General features: G+C 45.4%; 1 protein-coding gene across 2 annotated transcripts in view; it reads left to right on the plus strand.

The window, feature by feature from the left end:
- The first annotated feature begins 767 nt into the window (after window positions 1-767).
- PDZD2 (PDZ domain containing 2) overlaps window positions 768-16975 on the plus strand; it is a 202300-nt gene continuing 186092 nt past the window's right edge. For both annotated transcript variants that reach the window (XM_081929521.1, XM_081929522.1), the window contains exon 1: window positions 768-784. The gene's annotated coding sequence lies outside the window, so the exon portion shown is untranslated. The remainder of the gene's footprint in view (window positions 785-16975) is intronic.

The raw sequence follows: 16975 nt of genomic DNA on the forward strand, positions 1-16975 counted from the left end.
ATATTTTCCAAAATGTTACGTTTGTTCAAAAGTGATCTCCCTTGGCAGCGCCTGGCGTGGTGTTATAAAAAGCTCGAACGGAACCACACAAGCGCAGGCCTCTTTGCCTGTGATGTGGTGTGTCGTTCCTTCTCTTCAAAATTACAGCCTGCGATAGCTAATTACAAGCTTAAAGCAGAGCTGGAGTTAAACTGATTGCTGCTTTGAGATTTTGCGCTGCTCATTTCCCAGACTACACCCTGCTAAGAAAGGCAGAGAGAGGCATCGGTTTGCTGGCATGCAACCACCTATGCTGAACTCCGGGTGGTTTCATCCTGTTCCCTATGGCTGACCACCATCATGGGCTAATTTGGGGGCGGGAATCCCAAGAACCTCTGCCTGACTGGGCCGTTTAACTTAAAAACCTTTCCTGTTCTCCATCCATGTGCATATGCATTCCTGAAACCAAACTTTGTTTGTACAACCCCATGTCACCCCCTGCCCCCCCCCAGTGTTGTCTCTCCCCCCCCCCCCCCCGGGCAAGGGCCTGTCTTCTTCATTTGCTCTTATTGCTCTGTAAAGCACTTCTGTGCTGTTGTTGTTTTCAATTATATGGAGCCGTCATTGTGCAAATTGGTGTGTGGGCGGGGAGAGTCTGCTTATTACAAAATGACTTATTTGGAAAGCATGAAAATCCTATCAATGAACCCTCCCTTTTCGGAGGCGGCAGCTTCCATCGTTGGCAGCTCACACATCTGTATCAAAACCCAGGTACCAGCAGAAGGAAAAGGCCTGGCTGACTCAAGTAAGCAAGCCAAGCTCTGCACTCCAAGGAAAGGCATGAGCTTGGTGCTTCTTGAAAGTTTTGCATGTTGTGTTGCTATGATTTTAAGTAAGGGCAATTTGGAGGGACCAGGTGAGGGTGAGAAAGTGGGGGCAGGGAAGACCTAAACAGTTGCCTACCCTACTATGTTTTTAGGGACGCAGGTGGCGCTGTGGGTTAAACCACAGAGCCTAGGACTTGTCGATCAGAAGGTCGGCGGTTCGAATCCCCATGACGGGGTGAGCTCCCGTTGCTCAGTCCCTGCTCCTGCCAACCTAGCAGTTCGAAAGCATGAAGTGCAAGTAAATACATAGGTACCGCTCCGGCGGGAAGGTAAACAGCGTTTCCGTGCGCTGCTCTGGTTCGCCAGAAGCGGCTTAGTCATGCTGGCCACGTGACCCAGAAGCTGTACGCCGGCTCCCTTGGCCAATAAAGCAAGATGAGCGCCGCAACCCCAGAGTCGGCCACGACTAAACCTAATGGTCAGGGGTCCCTTTACCTTTACTATGTTATCATTATTATTTATTTACATTTATATACCACCTTTGTCTTCCAAGGGTCTCAAGATGGTGTATATGGTTTTCCTCCTCCTCACAACAACCCTGTGAGGTAGCTTAGGCCAGTGAGATCCTATGGAATGAAAGAGACTCTTCTGAAGCTGCTTGAGGCAGCAAAACTTCTTCTGTCCCTGGAAATATATATCTACTCCCTTCACTTCACGGAGGAGACTTGAGCAGGTTAAGACTTCTCAAATACATGCATGCATAAACCATCCATCACTGGGAAGTGTGTGGTTTGTTTGCTGACTGTGCTCTGACCTTTTAATGCTGCTCAGCCTCATTTGGGGACTTGCACAAACCAGCAGGTCGCCTCTCTGAGGCCTGGATTGAAATCTGTAACTTTATTATTGAACTTTAAAGCAACGGCCTTAAAGTGCAGTTTGGTCTAGAGTTGGCAAGAGATGCAACCTGCGTCTCATGCAGATTGTGCTAGAGCTGGATCTTAAATCATCCTGGGGACGGAGACTTCTGTTGCAACATAGCAACTGGCTTACTTCAGCTGCTCACCAACCTTCTTATGATTCCATTGCTTTGGAATCTTGCCCCAGTGTCTCCCTTGGTTTAAGAGTTCAAAGTGTTGGTCTTTGATACATAAATATATTCAGTCATCTGGGGCTGGGCTTGCACATTGGAGAGAACATGTCCCTCCATTTTGACAGCCGGGATCAGGAGGTCAGATTGGCTTTGGAACTCAAATTTGCCTCCTTGATTTGAGGAGGACAAGGAAGATTTGCCCTTCCGAACCTACTGCAAAAACTACGCAATTAAGGGGTTGTTGTTTGGATTTGATATCCCACTTTATCACTACCCAAAGGAGTCTCAAAGTGGCTAACATTCTCCTTTCCCTTCCTCCCCCCACAACAAACACTCTGTGAGGTGAGTGGGGCTGAGAGACTTCAGAGAAGTATAACTAGCCCAAGGTCACCCAGCAGCTGCATGTGGAGGAGCGGGGAAGTGAACCCGGTTCACCAGATTACGAGTCCACCGCTCTTAACCACTACACCACACTGGCTCTCTTAACACTACACCACACTGTTGTTGTTATTGTTGAGGGTGAGGTGGCAAAAGAGAGCAAGATTTGTCACTGTTTTGTCCCATCTTATCTCTTAAGAGTTAAGCTTTTGTCCTCTGCGATTTGTGACCCACCAAGCCGGAGATTGTGAACCTCAAGTTGGTGGGCTGAATGTGCCCCACAGTTCCTTTTATCAGGTCACTCTCTGACTGACCCTGTTCCACACCACCTTAAAGTGCTTTCTGACTGGCTGGCATGTGTACTTCTAACTCTGATAATGTCTCTTGCTTGCCAGCATACATAAGGGGCACCAGAGGGTGGCAGGTGGGGGGCCTTAAAGGCAGAGGTGGTTTTACGGTAGCACGATTGGTGTGGTTGCACTGGTGGTTGCAGAGGGCATCAAAACGGTGCTGTAGAACGGAGTGCAAGAGGCAGGGGCAATCAGAATTTTAGCATCAATCAATCTTTATTGTGAGTGTCTGGAGGTGGTTGGAGGATGGATGGCGGCTAACAGATTGAGGTTGAATCCTGACAAGACAGAAGCACTGTTCTTGGGGGACAGGAGGCGGCAGGTGCGGAGGCCTCCCTGGTCCTGAATGGGGTGACTGTGCCCTGTTTGGGAAGCCAAATTTGGGTTTTTTGGGGGGGTATCTACCATGGCCCCCCTCCACGATCTACCAGTGGATCGCAGTCTACCTGTTGGACATCCCTACTGTACTGTACTGTTTCAATGTTTCTTTGATCGTCCTTGACTCTTCCTGCCATGCTTGCCATCCTCTCCAGCCACACCAGTGTGGCATTGCCACACCCTTTGAGAACCACTGTCTCAGGTAGATATCTTTGCCATCATCTGCTACTTGAGGTCCTTTGAATGGGAAATGCCAGGGATTGAACATTGGGCCTTTCTGCACAAAAACTGGTTTGATGGACTATGCCGAAATGACAAAATTGACCGGAAAGGATCAAGAATCAGGAAGACCAAAACTTTAATAAGGAATGGGGAGGATTTATCATTTATCTTGGAGACCACTGTAAACAGTTAAAAACGTCAGCAGGACTGCAAATAACATTTGTAATGAATCAAGAACTATGGATACAATGGAGTTATAAAAATTTGGATTATTAAACAAAGGATGCAGTAGAAAACAGAACCCACGGAGTGGGAGTGAGGAAGTCCATAGATTTGTGGGAATCTTATACTTTTGGATGAGTTGTGGTATGACTGTAAATTTAAATATTTAAAACCAAATTTAAAAATTATGGAGGGGGGGGGGGAGAGAGAAAGAAAATTTTCTCTGATTTGGACCTCTGACTTGCACCTGTATTAATCAGGTAATTTAAAGTTGGCTGCTTGAGAGTGTTTTCCTTTGGGCCACTAAGCTGCTTGTTTTTGTTTCCAATGTTGTAGTGATAGTGAGTTTAGAATGTATTTCTCTTGCTGTAATTTGATTTCTTGGCTTTTGGGGGGTATTTTTATTTGACTGCTCCATTTGTGTCCGAGCTCTCAAAACATGCATGCATTTTAAGTAGTAATAAGTGTCTTTGTAAAGTTGGGATGATGTTTTTTGTCTGCCTGGGACTGCAAAATTGCAGCGGGGGCTGAAGGCAGCTTCACGGGTCGCTAGTTATGTGGATACCTGCAGCCTGACTTCTTGAAGGTCATTCGCTTCTCGGTAGTGAAAAGCAACCATGCGGAGGGTTTGCTGCTGCTTTCAGGGATCGATGCTGCTTTAGGACGAACATCACCTGCTCCACTTCCCATCTGCTCTACCTGTATAAATAGGTATTGCAAAAACACTAAATTTCTAGAGCCCTGTTCCTTGCAAGTAATTATATTCTGTAAAACAGATGTGCTCTGGAACTTCGGGCTATTTAATGAAGTAGAGCATACAACACGATCTGGAGGTTCTGCATATGTATTTTTCTCTCTCTCCGGTCACTGAGTGATATTTGCTAAGTTAGTCTCTAGCCTTTGTTTGCTGGTTGTTCGAAAGCACGTCAAAGTGCAAGTAGATAAATAGGTACCACTCTGGCGTGAAGGTAAACGGCGTTTCCGTGTGCTGCTCTGGTTCGCCAGAAGTGGCTTAGTCATGCTGGCCACATCACCCAGAAGCTGTCTGCAGACAAACACCGGCTCCCTCGGCCAATAAAATGAGATGAGTGCCACAACCCCAGAGTCGGTCACGACTGGACCTAATGGTCAGGGATCCCTTTACCTTTACCTTTACCTCCCCTGTTTTTGCATGTCACCCATGCAGAGCTGGGTCTTCCGTACAGTACTGCCAATGGGCACACACACACACACAGAGGCAGCTGTGCAATTGAGCTTAGCTCCGATTCAGAAGTGGCACCATTGCCCACCTTCTGCTAAAATGGCAGTCCGGGGCAAGGTGGGGAGCAGCAGTCTAGCAAGGTCAGGTCGCTGAGGTGCTCTTTTGAACCCCTGGAGTCTGCCCGATTTCTTGCTCCACACCTGTGTCCGTGTACAAGTTTCTGCCACACCTCTGTCCGTGAAATCTTTAGACAGCATCTTCCTTGGAACCTGTGGGTTTTGAAATCACTGCCTTTCCCACTCAGTAGAAAGTCAGTATACTGAGGCTGACAGAAGGACCATTATGCGCAGAAGTTGTTTCCAGTAAGTCAAGCTTTCCAAGATGAATGGGGGAGCAGAACTTGTGGAAACTGCAGTTGTCAGACCTTTAGGAGTAGCCAAGTTGGAACAGAAGTTGGCTGCCTTGTCCAGGACACCTTTCAATCCTATATGTGTAGGTTCCATGAAGAAAATGCGGAATGGTATATACAGTGTTTCAGCTCTCCTTCTGCCCTGTTCTCCCCACCTCCCAAAAAGTAGAAGAAAGTTTTGCCTCTTAATTTCCTTTTTATACCTATTTTCCAGAACTGGGCTGAATCTTCAGCTTTTTGAACTGAAATCTCTCTACTGGGAGGATAATGTAGTTGGAGGTATGGTATATTAGAAGTCAGCCCTTTATTGTTTCAGAGGGGGTGGGATGAGGAGTAATCCCTAGTTCTGTGCCTCCCCTTCCTCCTCACCGTGGAGCTCTCGTCCTTTTTCAAATGCTCTATATGTGTCTATTTGATCACTTCGATCTGTGGAACTTTCACTTTCACAACTGTCACATGATGTTCATTCCACATCCTGTGAGAAGCCCGTCCTTTAGTGTGGCAGCATCTGTGCTGTGGAACTCCCTGCCTATTGATATTAGGCTGTATTGTTTTGGATTCCTCCATAACATTTCCCCCCCCTTTTGTCAAGGCCACTCCAGTATTATAATTTAGTTTTATTTTGTTTTAGGTGTGTGTGTGTGTGTGTGTGTGTGTGTGTGTGTGTATCTGAAGAAGTGTGCATGCACACGAAAGCTCATACCAAGAACTAACTTAGTTGGTCTTTAAGGTGCTACTGGAAGGAATTTTTTTGTTTTGACTCTGGCAGACCAACACGGCTAGCTACCTATCTGTAACTATATATATATAGAGAGAGAGAGAGAGAGAAAGAGATGGGTGTGTGTGTGTCTGTGTGTAGAGCAATGTGGATTTTAGATGAGCTTTTCTCCAATTGTCATGTTTGTGCAACACTTGGAGAAATTTCGTTCTCCGAGTAGTTTCTGAGTTCTCTCATTAAATAAAAGAGAGGAATATAATCTGGGTGCAGCTCATTATTTTGGGAGTAAATGTGGCCAGCTAATCTTCCTTATGGAAAAACGAATGGAGCTTGTTCCAGATCCAAGTTCAACAGCCAATCACATGCACTGTGAAACCTGACTGTGTTACACTGACCAGGTACTGTATCAACGATTTAGAAAGGTTATTGTACAAAGACACTTTATTGCCCGTGTTCCACATTTTGTCTTAAGCCACTGAATACCCACAGCATGAGAAAAATCCCAAACTCTGTGTTGCAGCAATGCCTTCATTGGGGCGACTGAAATGCAGAAAACAGTGTGCAAGAGTCCCAGATTAGATGGCAAATATAGTGGGGAGTGTGGGGAGAACGGAGTGGGGGGGGGACTGGGTGATGTTGAAGCTTTCATTTGGGAAACCACCCAGGTTAAAACAAGGTGCCTAAAGGCTCTGCTTGCTGCAACTCCCTCTTAATAATAATACTTAACAAAATATACTGAACCACTGTGTTTTTCATTTTATTCACATCGCCTTCTCAGCAAGCAAACCTGGAACAGCTGTTTATTCAGATATGCGAGGTGACTAAGGGAATTATGTCATTCTGATATTAAGGCCTTCCTGTTTCCTATTTTGTTTTCAGTTATTGCCTGAACTTCATGTTTCCTACCCCAAGTCCCCTCGTCGGGCAGTGGCTTCCTGTTTTCTCACCCAAACACTAGGATTCTGTCTACCACTGGGGGGGGGGGGAGTTCCCCTCCCTTAAATCCTTGTCTCTTAAGCACCTTTCTGAGTAACTTGCCACACAGGTTTCCGCTCTGGCCAGGGGACAAATAAAGGAACACTGGCAATTTCCACTGCCATTTCCATTTTTTTGTCAGAATTCTCTGCCCACTCTCCTTGCAAGGTGTTCTGATCTTTAGGTCTAAGTTCTTCCGAGTCAGATTAAGTCGTTGAGATGATTTTTAACAGGAGTAAAAAAAAATTAAAAAATAAAATTGTCCCGACAGCAAGACAAGCCGAAGCAGACATTTTTGCTTTCACTCCTGTAAAAGATTCAGGGAGGCAGCCGTGTTGGTCTGACACAGTCAAAATAAAATAAAAAATTGTCCAGCAGCACCTTATAGACCAACTAAGTTTGTTCTGTTATAGTCATACCTCGGGTTACAGATAGGTAGCCGTGTTGGTCTGCCATAGTCAAAACAAAAAAAATCCTCCCAGTAGCACCTTAAAGACCAACTAAGTTAGTTCTTGGTATGAGCTTTCGTGTGCATGCACACTTCTTCAGATACACTGAAACAGAAGTTACCAGACCCTTATATACCAGACCCTTCTCACTATATATAAGGGTCTGGTAACTTCTGTTTCAGTGTATCTGAAGAAGTGTGCATGCACACGAAAGCTCATACCAAGAACTAACTTAGTTGGTCTTTAAGGTGCTACTGGAAGGAATTTTTTTTGTTTAGTCATACCTCGGGTTACAGATGCTTCAGGTTGCGTTTTTTCAGGTTACGGATGCACCAAAACCTGGAAATACCGGAATGGGTTATGGCAGTCGCGCATGCGCAGAAGTGCTAAATCGCACTTTGCGCATGCGCAGAATCACAAACAAATCGTGCTGTGGGTTGCGAACGTGCCTCCGGCATGGATCACGTTTACAACCCAAGTGTCCACTGTACAGTGGTACCTCGGGTTAATAACTTAATTCGTTCTGGAGGGAGGTCTGTTCTTAACCTGAAACTGTTCTCAACCTGAAGCACCACTTTAGGTAATGGGGCCTCCTGCTGCTGCCGCTCCGCCACTGAATGATTTATGTTCTCATCCTGAAGCAAAGTTCTTAACCCGAGGTACTGTTTCTGGGTGTGCAGAGTCTGTAACCTGAAGCGTATGTAACCTGAAGCATATGTAACCCAAGGTACCACTGTATAAGCTTTCAGGTGCATGAAAATACACTACTTCAGATACACTGAAACAGAAGCCAGCAGACCCTTACATATAGTTTAAAGTCGTTAACAGTGTCAACAGGTTTACCATACCCATTGAACCGATCACCCATCTCCTACCACCTTTCTGAAAAATATCCCACCCCACCCTCCCACTATATATAAGGGTCTGGTGACTTCTGCTTCAGTGTATCTGAAGAAGTGTGCATGCACACGAAAGCTCATACCCAGAACAAACTTAGTTGGTCTATAAGGTGCTCCTGGACAATTTATTATTATTATTATTATTATTATTATTATTATTATTATTATTATTATTATTATTATTATTTACCCCCTGACTGCATCAGACCAACACGGCTGCCTACCTGAATCTTGAACAGGAGCGAAAGCAAAAACTTCGGCTTGTCTTGCTCTCTAGCCGTAGCAAAGTTGCACATGCCTTAACGGGCTGGGATTTATTTCTTTTTGGTCATCTGTTGTATTGTAAGAAGCCCTTAAGCATATGCCGCAGAGTGCTAAGCAGGCAGAAATGTCATTGATGGGTGGGGTGACCTTTCCGTGACCAAAATTCATTTGGGGAGGAAAAATAGAAACGTGCTGTTGCGTTTTAAGTCGAATTTGACATTTTCCTCCGTGCCTCTCACAGATTCTTATGCCAAGTAAGGTTGACACTTAAGGGCAAGACATCTGCATCACAGAAGCAGAAATGCGCCTTTGCAGGGTGTTTTGGGAACAGCTGATATTGCCATGTGATGCTTCTGTCTCTGCAGCTTTTGAGAGGGGATCCTCATTGTCCTTCCATCAGTGGAATGTTACTTGCATTCAGGGCTGGATATACTTGGGGCCACTAAAATAAAAATATATAAGAAAAAATTATGTGCTAAGGAAATGGGAAAATGCCCTTATGGTGTATAATGCATTCTGGTTACAGTATACAGTATTTTAAAAAATATTAAGCTGTCTACTAAATGGTAACTGAAGGATCAAGGAGCTGGTATGAGGAGAGATTATAGCCTTTTCTTAATAACTCCCCCAAATTTCTCCTATGTAATACATAAAATAGGGGGGGGCATTTGGTAAATGTTTCTGTAACAATGAGGATGCAAAACTTATCTGTTCTTTTCTTTTTCTTCCAAATTGCATTTTAAAAAAGAAAGCTGTTTTTAAGGAACAAAGAAACTTTGCTTTTTTAAAATGCAGTTTGTAAGGCAAACTGATACTGTTCAAAACAAAAAAAATTCCTTCCAGTAGCACCTTAAAGACCAACTAAGTTAGTTCTTGGTATGAGCTTTCGTATGCATGCACACTTCTTCAGATACACATGTGCATGCACATGAAAGCTCATACCAAGAACTAACTTAGTTGGTCTTTAAGGTGCTACTGGAAGGAATTTTTTTTGTTTTGACTATGGCAGACCAACACGGCTACCTATCTGTAACTGATACTGTTCAGGTTTTGTAGTACCTCCTACCTCTTATATATTCCACCTGTCATTATTTATCGGTTGCCGTTAGGAGCAGATGAAATCTAAATCATTGGTAAGCATAATTCAGAAGTATTCTTTCTTGTTGTGAGTACGGTATGTTTGGAAGAGTTCTGGGTATGGAGGAACAGACACTCCTCGCCATATGAGAAGACGTGACCAAACTGTGACATGTTCCCAGTCTTCCGAAACCGTCTTATTCTTACAGTTCTCTGCCTTTATTCTGCACTTGGCTAGGACATCCCTTTGAACAGAGAACTTATAAAGCAAAAGATACATGGCTGCCCTATGTGTAGACTCCCGTCACTGGGCCATGTGAGGGACAGGGTGCTGAACACATCCCATGGGATGGCTGAATTCTTCATGGCACACAGGTTGGCAGTCAGTGATTTAAAAGACCACTTAATAAGTTTTTCCCTCCCTCTTGAAAACTCGGTGATCTTCCGGCAGTGGCCAGAGTTGCTCTGGGGCCTTTGAAAGCAGTTTAGTTTTATCAAAACGACACTCCGGCAACTCCTAAATCTCTCTAATCCCATGGGGCAGAGGGAAGGAAATATTCTCACCGTTTTGTTAAAGTTCTCCAAATTTAAAAATAGCATTCCTAATTTCCTGCTCTGCTGAGCAGCACCTTGCCTTCAAATCAAATTATGTACATCCTCCTCTAGGCCAGCCCTTTGGGGCACAGCTCCTGTGCGCCGGGACTAGGTTTTTCCTCGAAACAGCTGTTGGGAGCACGCCAAAAGTGGGCCAGAGCAAGAAGCAGATGGTATTCTTCTGCCACAATTTAAGAGAGGGGAGTTTTTTTTGGGGGGGGTGTTTTGTTTTTTGCACTATAAGCGTAAACATCATAGGTTCACACAAACATACACAGACACATGCACAGATTTATTCCAAACAATACTTGAGGCCTCCTAGGCGTTACATGACCTCTTTCATGCAGGAAGAGCAAGGTTATGACTCTAGGTGAGAGTTAGCCATGTGGATGGGGTTGGACTACAACTCCCATCAGCTCTACACAGTGTGGCCAATGGCCAGGGATGATGGGAGTTGGAGTCCAACAATACAGTCATACCTCATGTTACGTTCGCTTCATGATACGTTTTTTAAGGTTGCGTCCTGCGACGACACGGAAGTACCGGAAAGGGTTACTTCCGGGGTTCGCTGCTCGCACATGCGCAGAAGTGGCGGATCGCAACCCCGCGCGAGCGCAGCTGCGGGTTGCGTTCTATTCATGTTGCGAACGGGCCTGAGGAACGGATCCAGTTTACAACCAGAGGTACCACTGTATGTGGGGCCCACCACATTGGCTGCCCCTGCTCTAGATAGCTGTGAGCCCTACTTTACAGTGGGCAGCCCTCTGCTTGAAAGGCAGCCTGGGCCAAATCTGGTCTAGAGATAGAGAATCACAAGGAGAAACCATTGTTTTCTCAAAATTTATCTTCTGTACCATGAAAATAAATAAAAAACATTATTAAAAATTATAAAAGGGCTAGAAAAACCAGCAACAAATCACAAGGAGACAGAGAAGGGGCCTTAGAGCTACCCATATAGCCTGGATAGCTCTGTTGGTTAGAGCGTGGAGCAGATAACACCATGGTTGCAGGATCTATCCCCTTATGGGGCAGCTGCATATTCCAGCATTGCAGGGGCCTGGACTAGATGATCCTCAGGGTCCCTTCCAACTCGATGATTCTGTGGGTGGAAGGGCACACAGATCACCTGGTTCCAGTCTTCCCCCGCTATTGTGAGATGTGTGCTATTTCTATTCAAAGTACCGTATTTTTTGCTCTATAAGATGCACTTTTCCCCTCCTAAAAAGTAAGGGGAAATGTGTGTGCATCTTATGGAGCGAATGCAAGTTGAGCAGCTATCCCAGAAGCCAGAACAGCAAGAGGATTTGCTGCATCTCTCTTGCTGTTCTGGCTTCTGGGATTCAGATTCCCCCCCCCCCCTTGTTTTCCTCCTCCAAAAACTAGGTGCGTTTTATGGTCTGGTGCGTCTTATAGAGCGAAAAATACGGTCATTCTGACTGCAGAGTCATAGAATTGTAGAGTTGGAATGTACCCAAAGGCCATCTAGTCCAACCCTTGCATTGCAGGAATCTCAGCTAAAGCATCCATGACAAATGGCCGTCCAGCCTCTGCTTAAAAGCCTCCAAGGAAAGAGAGTCCAGCTTTGCAGCTTTCCATATAAATTAGTCCGTGTGGATGCTAATGTCATGCAAATCTGCATCCTCTTTAGTCTTCGTCTGGTGGTTCCTCTGTTTTGACAGTGCGTATAAGTGGCAGATGGGTTTCAGGGTTTGCCTCGATTTGAGGGGGGCCTTTGGTAGAGTGCCCTCTCCTGAGCCCTTGCAGGCTTACTCTGTGCTGGTGCCAGCAAACACCAGTAACTGCAGCATTGATGCTGGCCAGGACTGCCATTTAAATTCCCCACGGCAATTCCCCCGACACAGCATCACTCCAGGGCACTTTGGGCAATTAAAATAGCGGCTCACACTTTGTGATGACTAAGACTCCATCTTCCCATCCTCTAGGGAAGGGGGCATATAGATACAGAGGACATCTCTGACCAGGAGGGAGATTTCCCCTCTCCTTTACAGTGGTACCTCGGGTTAAGTACTTAATTCGTTCCGGAGGTCCGTTCTTAACCTGAAACTGTTCTTAACCTGAAGCACCACTTTAGCCAATGGGGCCTCCCGCTGCTGCTGCACCGCTAGAGCACGATTTCTGTTCTCATCCTAAAGCAAACTTCTTAACCCGAGATACTATTTCTGGGTTAGCAGAAGTGTATGTAACCCGAGGTACCACTGTATTTGCAAAACACCACATACATAAGGTATGTGGGACCCCTGACCATTAGGTCCAGTCATGGCCGACTCTGGGGTTGGGGCGCTCATCTCGCTTTATTGGCCGAGGGAGCTGGCGTACAGCTTCCAGGTCATGTGGCCAGCATGACTAAGCCGCTTCTGGCGAACCAGAGCAGTGCACCGAAATGCCATTTACCTTCCCGTCGGAGCGGTACCTATTTATCTACTTGCACTTTGACGTGCTTTAGAACTGCTAGGTTGGCAGGAGCAGGGACCGAGCAACGGGAGCTCACCCTGTCAAGGGGATTCGAACCGCCGACCTTCTGATCGGCAAGCCCTAGGTTCTGTGGTTTAACCCACAGCACCACCCACGTCCCTTACCACATACATAGATGACACCATATTGTTTGCATCTGTCTGTCTCAGGAGAAAATGGAAGTGTGTGTTATAGCGCCTGCTGCAGCTGCAGAAACTGATACAAGAGAGACATGTTTTGTTGCAGCTGGGGCAGATAAAGGCGTCTGGTTGTGCTGTTGCAGATGCATCATGGCGTTTCTTCTCTCTGTTCTCCTCCCCGCTGTCATTCCTCTTCTGTTCACTCATGTGGATGCACAACCTGACTGTCTGTTTCCAGGCGCTCTGGTCATCTGCAAGGGATTCCCACACTGCAGGGTTGGTGTTGCCAGCCTTCATGTCCTGTTTGCAGACATCTCTGTAATGCAGATTTGGTCTACCAGTGGGCCTATTGCCTGAAGCCTGTTCCCCACAGAGCACATCTCCCCGATAGATTTGTGTTGCACTGACAAGAGATTCTAAATCAGGCTTCCTCATAAACTCGGCTCTCCAGATGTTTTGAGACTACAATTCCCATCATCCCTGACCACTGGTCCTGCTAGCTACGGATCATGGGAGTTGTAGGCCAAAAAACATCTGGAGGGCCGAGGTTGAGGAAGCCTGTTATAAATGGAGCACAATCAGGACACTGTTGAATTTTGCACAGCTGTGGCTATCAAAGTGTTTTGTTTTTATTGTTCCAATGCACATGTGAAACCACAGCTGCCCGTTTTGTAGTTTAAATATTGGGGTAAATGCTGGCTTGGACGTTATCCCTGGGAACCTTCAGAGACTACTTTGTTATTCTCTATGATGAGCTCACAAGAGGATTTCATTCTTTGGAGGTGACATTCTCAGCAAATAAGAAAAGATTTTAAGTCTTTGGAGGAAGATAGCTTTGTTAGGATTTGCAGCCAGGCTATGAAACACTTTTTTTTGTTGTTGGACCAAACTACAAATGACCTGACCTCATTTCCTTCCTACATACATTCTAAGTACAAAATGCATCTTGGGACTTTTGTTTTTCTGCCAAAATGGCCATATAACTCTCTCTGTGTTACCGCCAACAGAGGGATGCAATCGGATACCATCGGTAGGATGTGAAAAACTTCGCTTTGTTAAATCCAATATTCTGTCCATTTTATCTCTACTGGGCAGCTGTACATCGTCTCAAAAGATGGACAGGAATTCTATTTGCCATCAAAGACTTTGTCCCCTCCCGTTTGTGAATTTCCTGTATGTATTCTATATCTCCTGTGGAATTCAGCAGAGAGAAAAGCCACATTCTCCAAACATTTCGATAAGTGCCACCACTTCTCTTGCGATTCCTTGGAGGACTGGAAATGGGAGGCATGGCTTAGAAAGCCCCACTTAATAATAGAATTCATTAGCAGTGATTTGCCATGGCTTGAACATAAATTGTAGCAAGGACTTTTTCCATTGTTTGGGAGAAGAAGCTCAAGTGGTGGCTCAGATAATGATCACTTTTGACCTGCCAGGGCTGTGCTTAATTTAAGGGGGGGGGGAGAGAATCTGCCCCCAAACAACTCATGTTCTGCCTTGAGGAAGGATGTGACCTCTTTAAATGAAGCAGATGCCCATGGTCTGTCTTTTGTTCTTAATTTGTTCTACATTTACTAGTCATGGAAAGGGAAAAGAAGCTAAGCAGGTCTCTCTGTTTAACTAACTCCACAAATCTTATTCCGGGGGTGCCCTTGCACCCTAAAGGATGCCATGTGACCTCTTTTTCCAGGACATGTCCTCTTGTCCTCTTTCCCCCCATGGGTATATAAAATGAGAGTTAAAAGTAGAAGTCTGCAAATGTGTCCTCTTTTTTGCTCTTCAAAATATGGCAACCCCACCAATGCACTCAGGGGTGCCCCCCCTGCTGAAATTATCCCTGGAAGATGTATTCTATTGTAGTAAACAGAATAGATTCTCTCTCTCTCTCTCTCTCTCTCTCTCTCTCTCTCTCTCTCTCTGTGTGTGTGTGTGTGTGTGTCTGTAAGGTGCTCACAACAGTTTGTCCGACTTGCAAAGACGCCAACAGCCTCCCAAATCCTGGCAACATCTGTCTTATTCTATACTCCTCTGGGTTCTGAGATATCACCCAGGGCAATACCCATGTACTTTGAAGTAGACATTTACAGCCAAAAGGACCACCAATTTAAAAAAAATCATTATTTTAATGGAAATTGAAATGTCGATGCTACAAGCCACATTTAGGATTGCCCTGCCGTTGTGTTTGTGTTTTAGAATCGCAGAACAGGGAAATACAAAAGATTTGGTCCCCCAATCTGGCCTTGCTTTGGCTCTGTGAATCTTAGCGGAAGAACAGAGGATAAATGCTGAAATCCTGTAAAACTTGTAAGCAGGGTTGTGCTTTAGTTTTAGTAATTAGTAGTTTTAGGGACGCGGGTGGCGCTGTGGGTAAAACCTCAGCGCCTAGGACTTGCCGATCGCATGGTTCGAATCCCCACAGCGGGATGCACTCCCGGCGTTCGGTCCCAGCACCTGCCAACCTAGCAGTTCGAAAGCACCCCCGGGTGCAAGTAGATAAATAGGGACCGCTTACCAGCGGGAAGGTAAACAGCGTTCCGTGTGCTGTGCTGGCTCGCCAGATGCAGCTTGTCACACTGGCCACGTGACCCGGAAGTGTCTGCGGACAGCGCTGGCTCCCGGCCTATAGAGTGAGATGAGCGCACAACCCTAGAGTCTGTCAAGACTGGCCCGTACGGGCAGGGGTACCTTTACCTTTAACACATTGAAAGACTAGATTCTGCCCCCACCTCATGATCCCAGCAGGCTTGGATCTCAAAGTTAACATTTAGAGAATGTTTACCATTCAGATCTTCTTGGCTGGTTTGAAATAATGCTCTTCTCATCCATCTGCCTGCTCTCTGCTTTGCTGTGCCTGTACTCCTCCATTACTTAATAAAGCACATTTCAAACCGAAGGGCCTTTATATTATTATAATTATTTTTCCTAACTTGATTGCCACATCCAACCCACCTCCCCCAGGGTGTTGGTGAGGGGTGTTTGGGAGTGGTCCTGTGGAAGCGACCGCTTGTGTGGGTAGTTTGGAACATCTGGAAGGAATATCTGCACATATCCAGACGCTTACAGCCTGTGCTTTGAGAAGCTGGCTAATTTTAAACACATACGATACTGTATCGGCGTTTGTGTGTTACTCCAGCCCTTCCTCTCATCTTGAAAGAGCGCAGCTGCCTTGTGGGCATTTGCCAAAGGGTAGCATGACGTTAGATAGTTGGAGAGAGGGGGGTCTCTCTGTAATAGGATTTATCCTCTCTTGGCGGCTTTGGGTGGTAATGATATGTGTGAACACAACAAGCTTCTTAAGGAAACAAAGTCAAGAAGGGAACGTTTCTCTCCTCTTGGGAACAGACTAATGAGGGACGCTGATTTGTAGGTCTTTGATTAGGCTTAGTGAACCAACACTTTTCCAGTCAAAAGGCAATAATAAGAAAGAAGAAGGAGCTGTATAAGGGATAGCCTGGCCACTGTGACCCATCCATTGGTAATCTCTAGATAGGATTACTGTAATGTGCTCTGTATGGGGTTTCCTTTGAGGTTGGTGGCAAGATTGCTCTCTGGAGTGTCCTATCTCACAAACCTATTCCACTGCTCCTAAAGGGGTGGTTTGGCTACCCAAAACCTATCAACCTGCAGTTAGCAGCAACCAAGGGGAGAGCCTTCTCCGTGGTGGTCCCTCTTACTATAAAATTGCCTCTTCTCAAAACTCCAGCAAGCACCAACACTGATTTTTTTTAAATAACAACAACAACACATACTTGTGTATTCAGGCTCTTTCGGGTGCTTAACATCGGGATTTAACTACTGGTGCATCTTGCATTATCAGTTATTGTAATTTTAATGTTCTATTGTTTATTTCATCGTTTTAATCTATACACTGCTTTGAAATGGGTTATAATAGGTGCTATAGGAGTAATTTCATGAAAAAACACCACCATGGAATTAATTGAATAACCACTGAAAAGTGTCTTGGACTGGAAGCAATTTGCTTTCTACTTCACATGCTTAGTGTTGACTAGCGCATTGGAGGGATGGATGCAAGCTAATTTCAGGACTGGAATGCAGATAGGATTCTAGCCTGTGGAGAATTCTGAGATATCTTATCCAACCTTAATTACCACGGCAATCTCTAACTATAAATAATACTATCGAGAAAGGAGTTCCTCTAGAGAGGAGCTACATACAGCAGCTCACTACATGAACTACATGGAAATTTCTACCATGTTGTTGCAACTCCATATATGTTCACAATGACATGAAATCCCATGTGCTGGATAAGTCACTGTCTGTGAACGACTTGGTTGTCTGCTTGGGTCTCTTTCCTCTCATAAGGTAAAAGT

This window comes from Podarcis melisellensis (genome assembly GCF_964234715.1).
Source record: "Podarcis melisellensis genome assembly, chromosome: 11".
In the NCBI taxonomy this organism is placed as follows: domain Eukaryota; kingdom Metazoa; phylum Chordata; class Lepidosauria; order Squamata; family Lacertidae; genus Podarcis; species Podarcis melisellensis.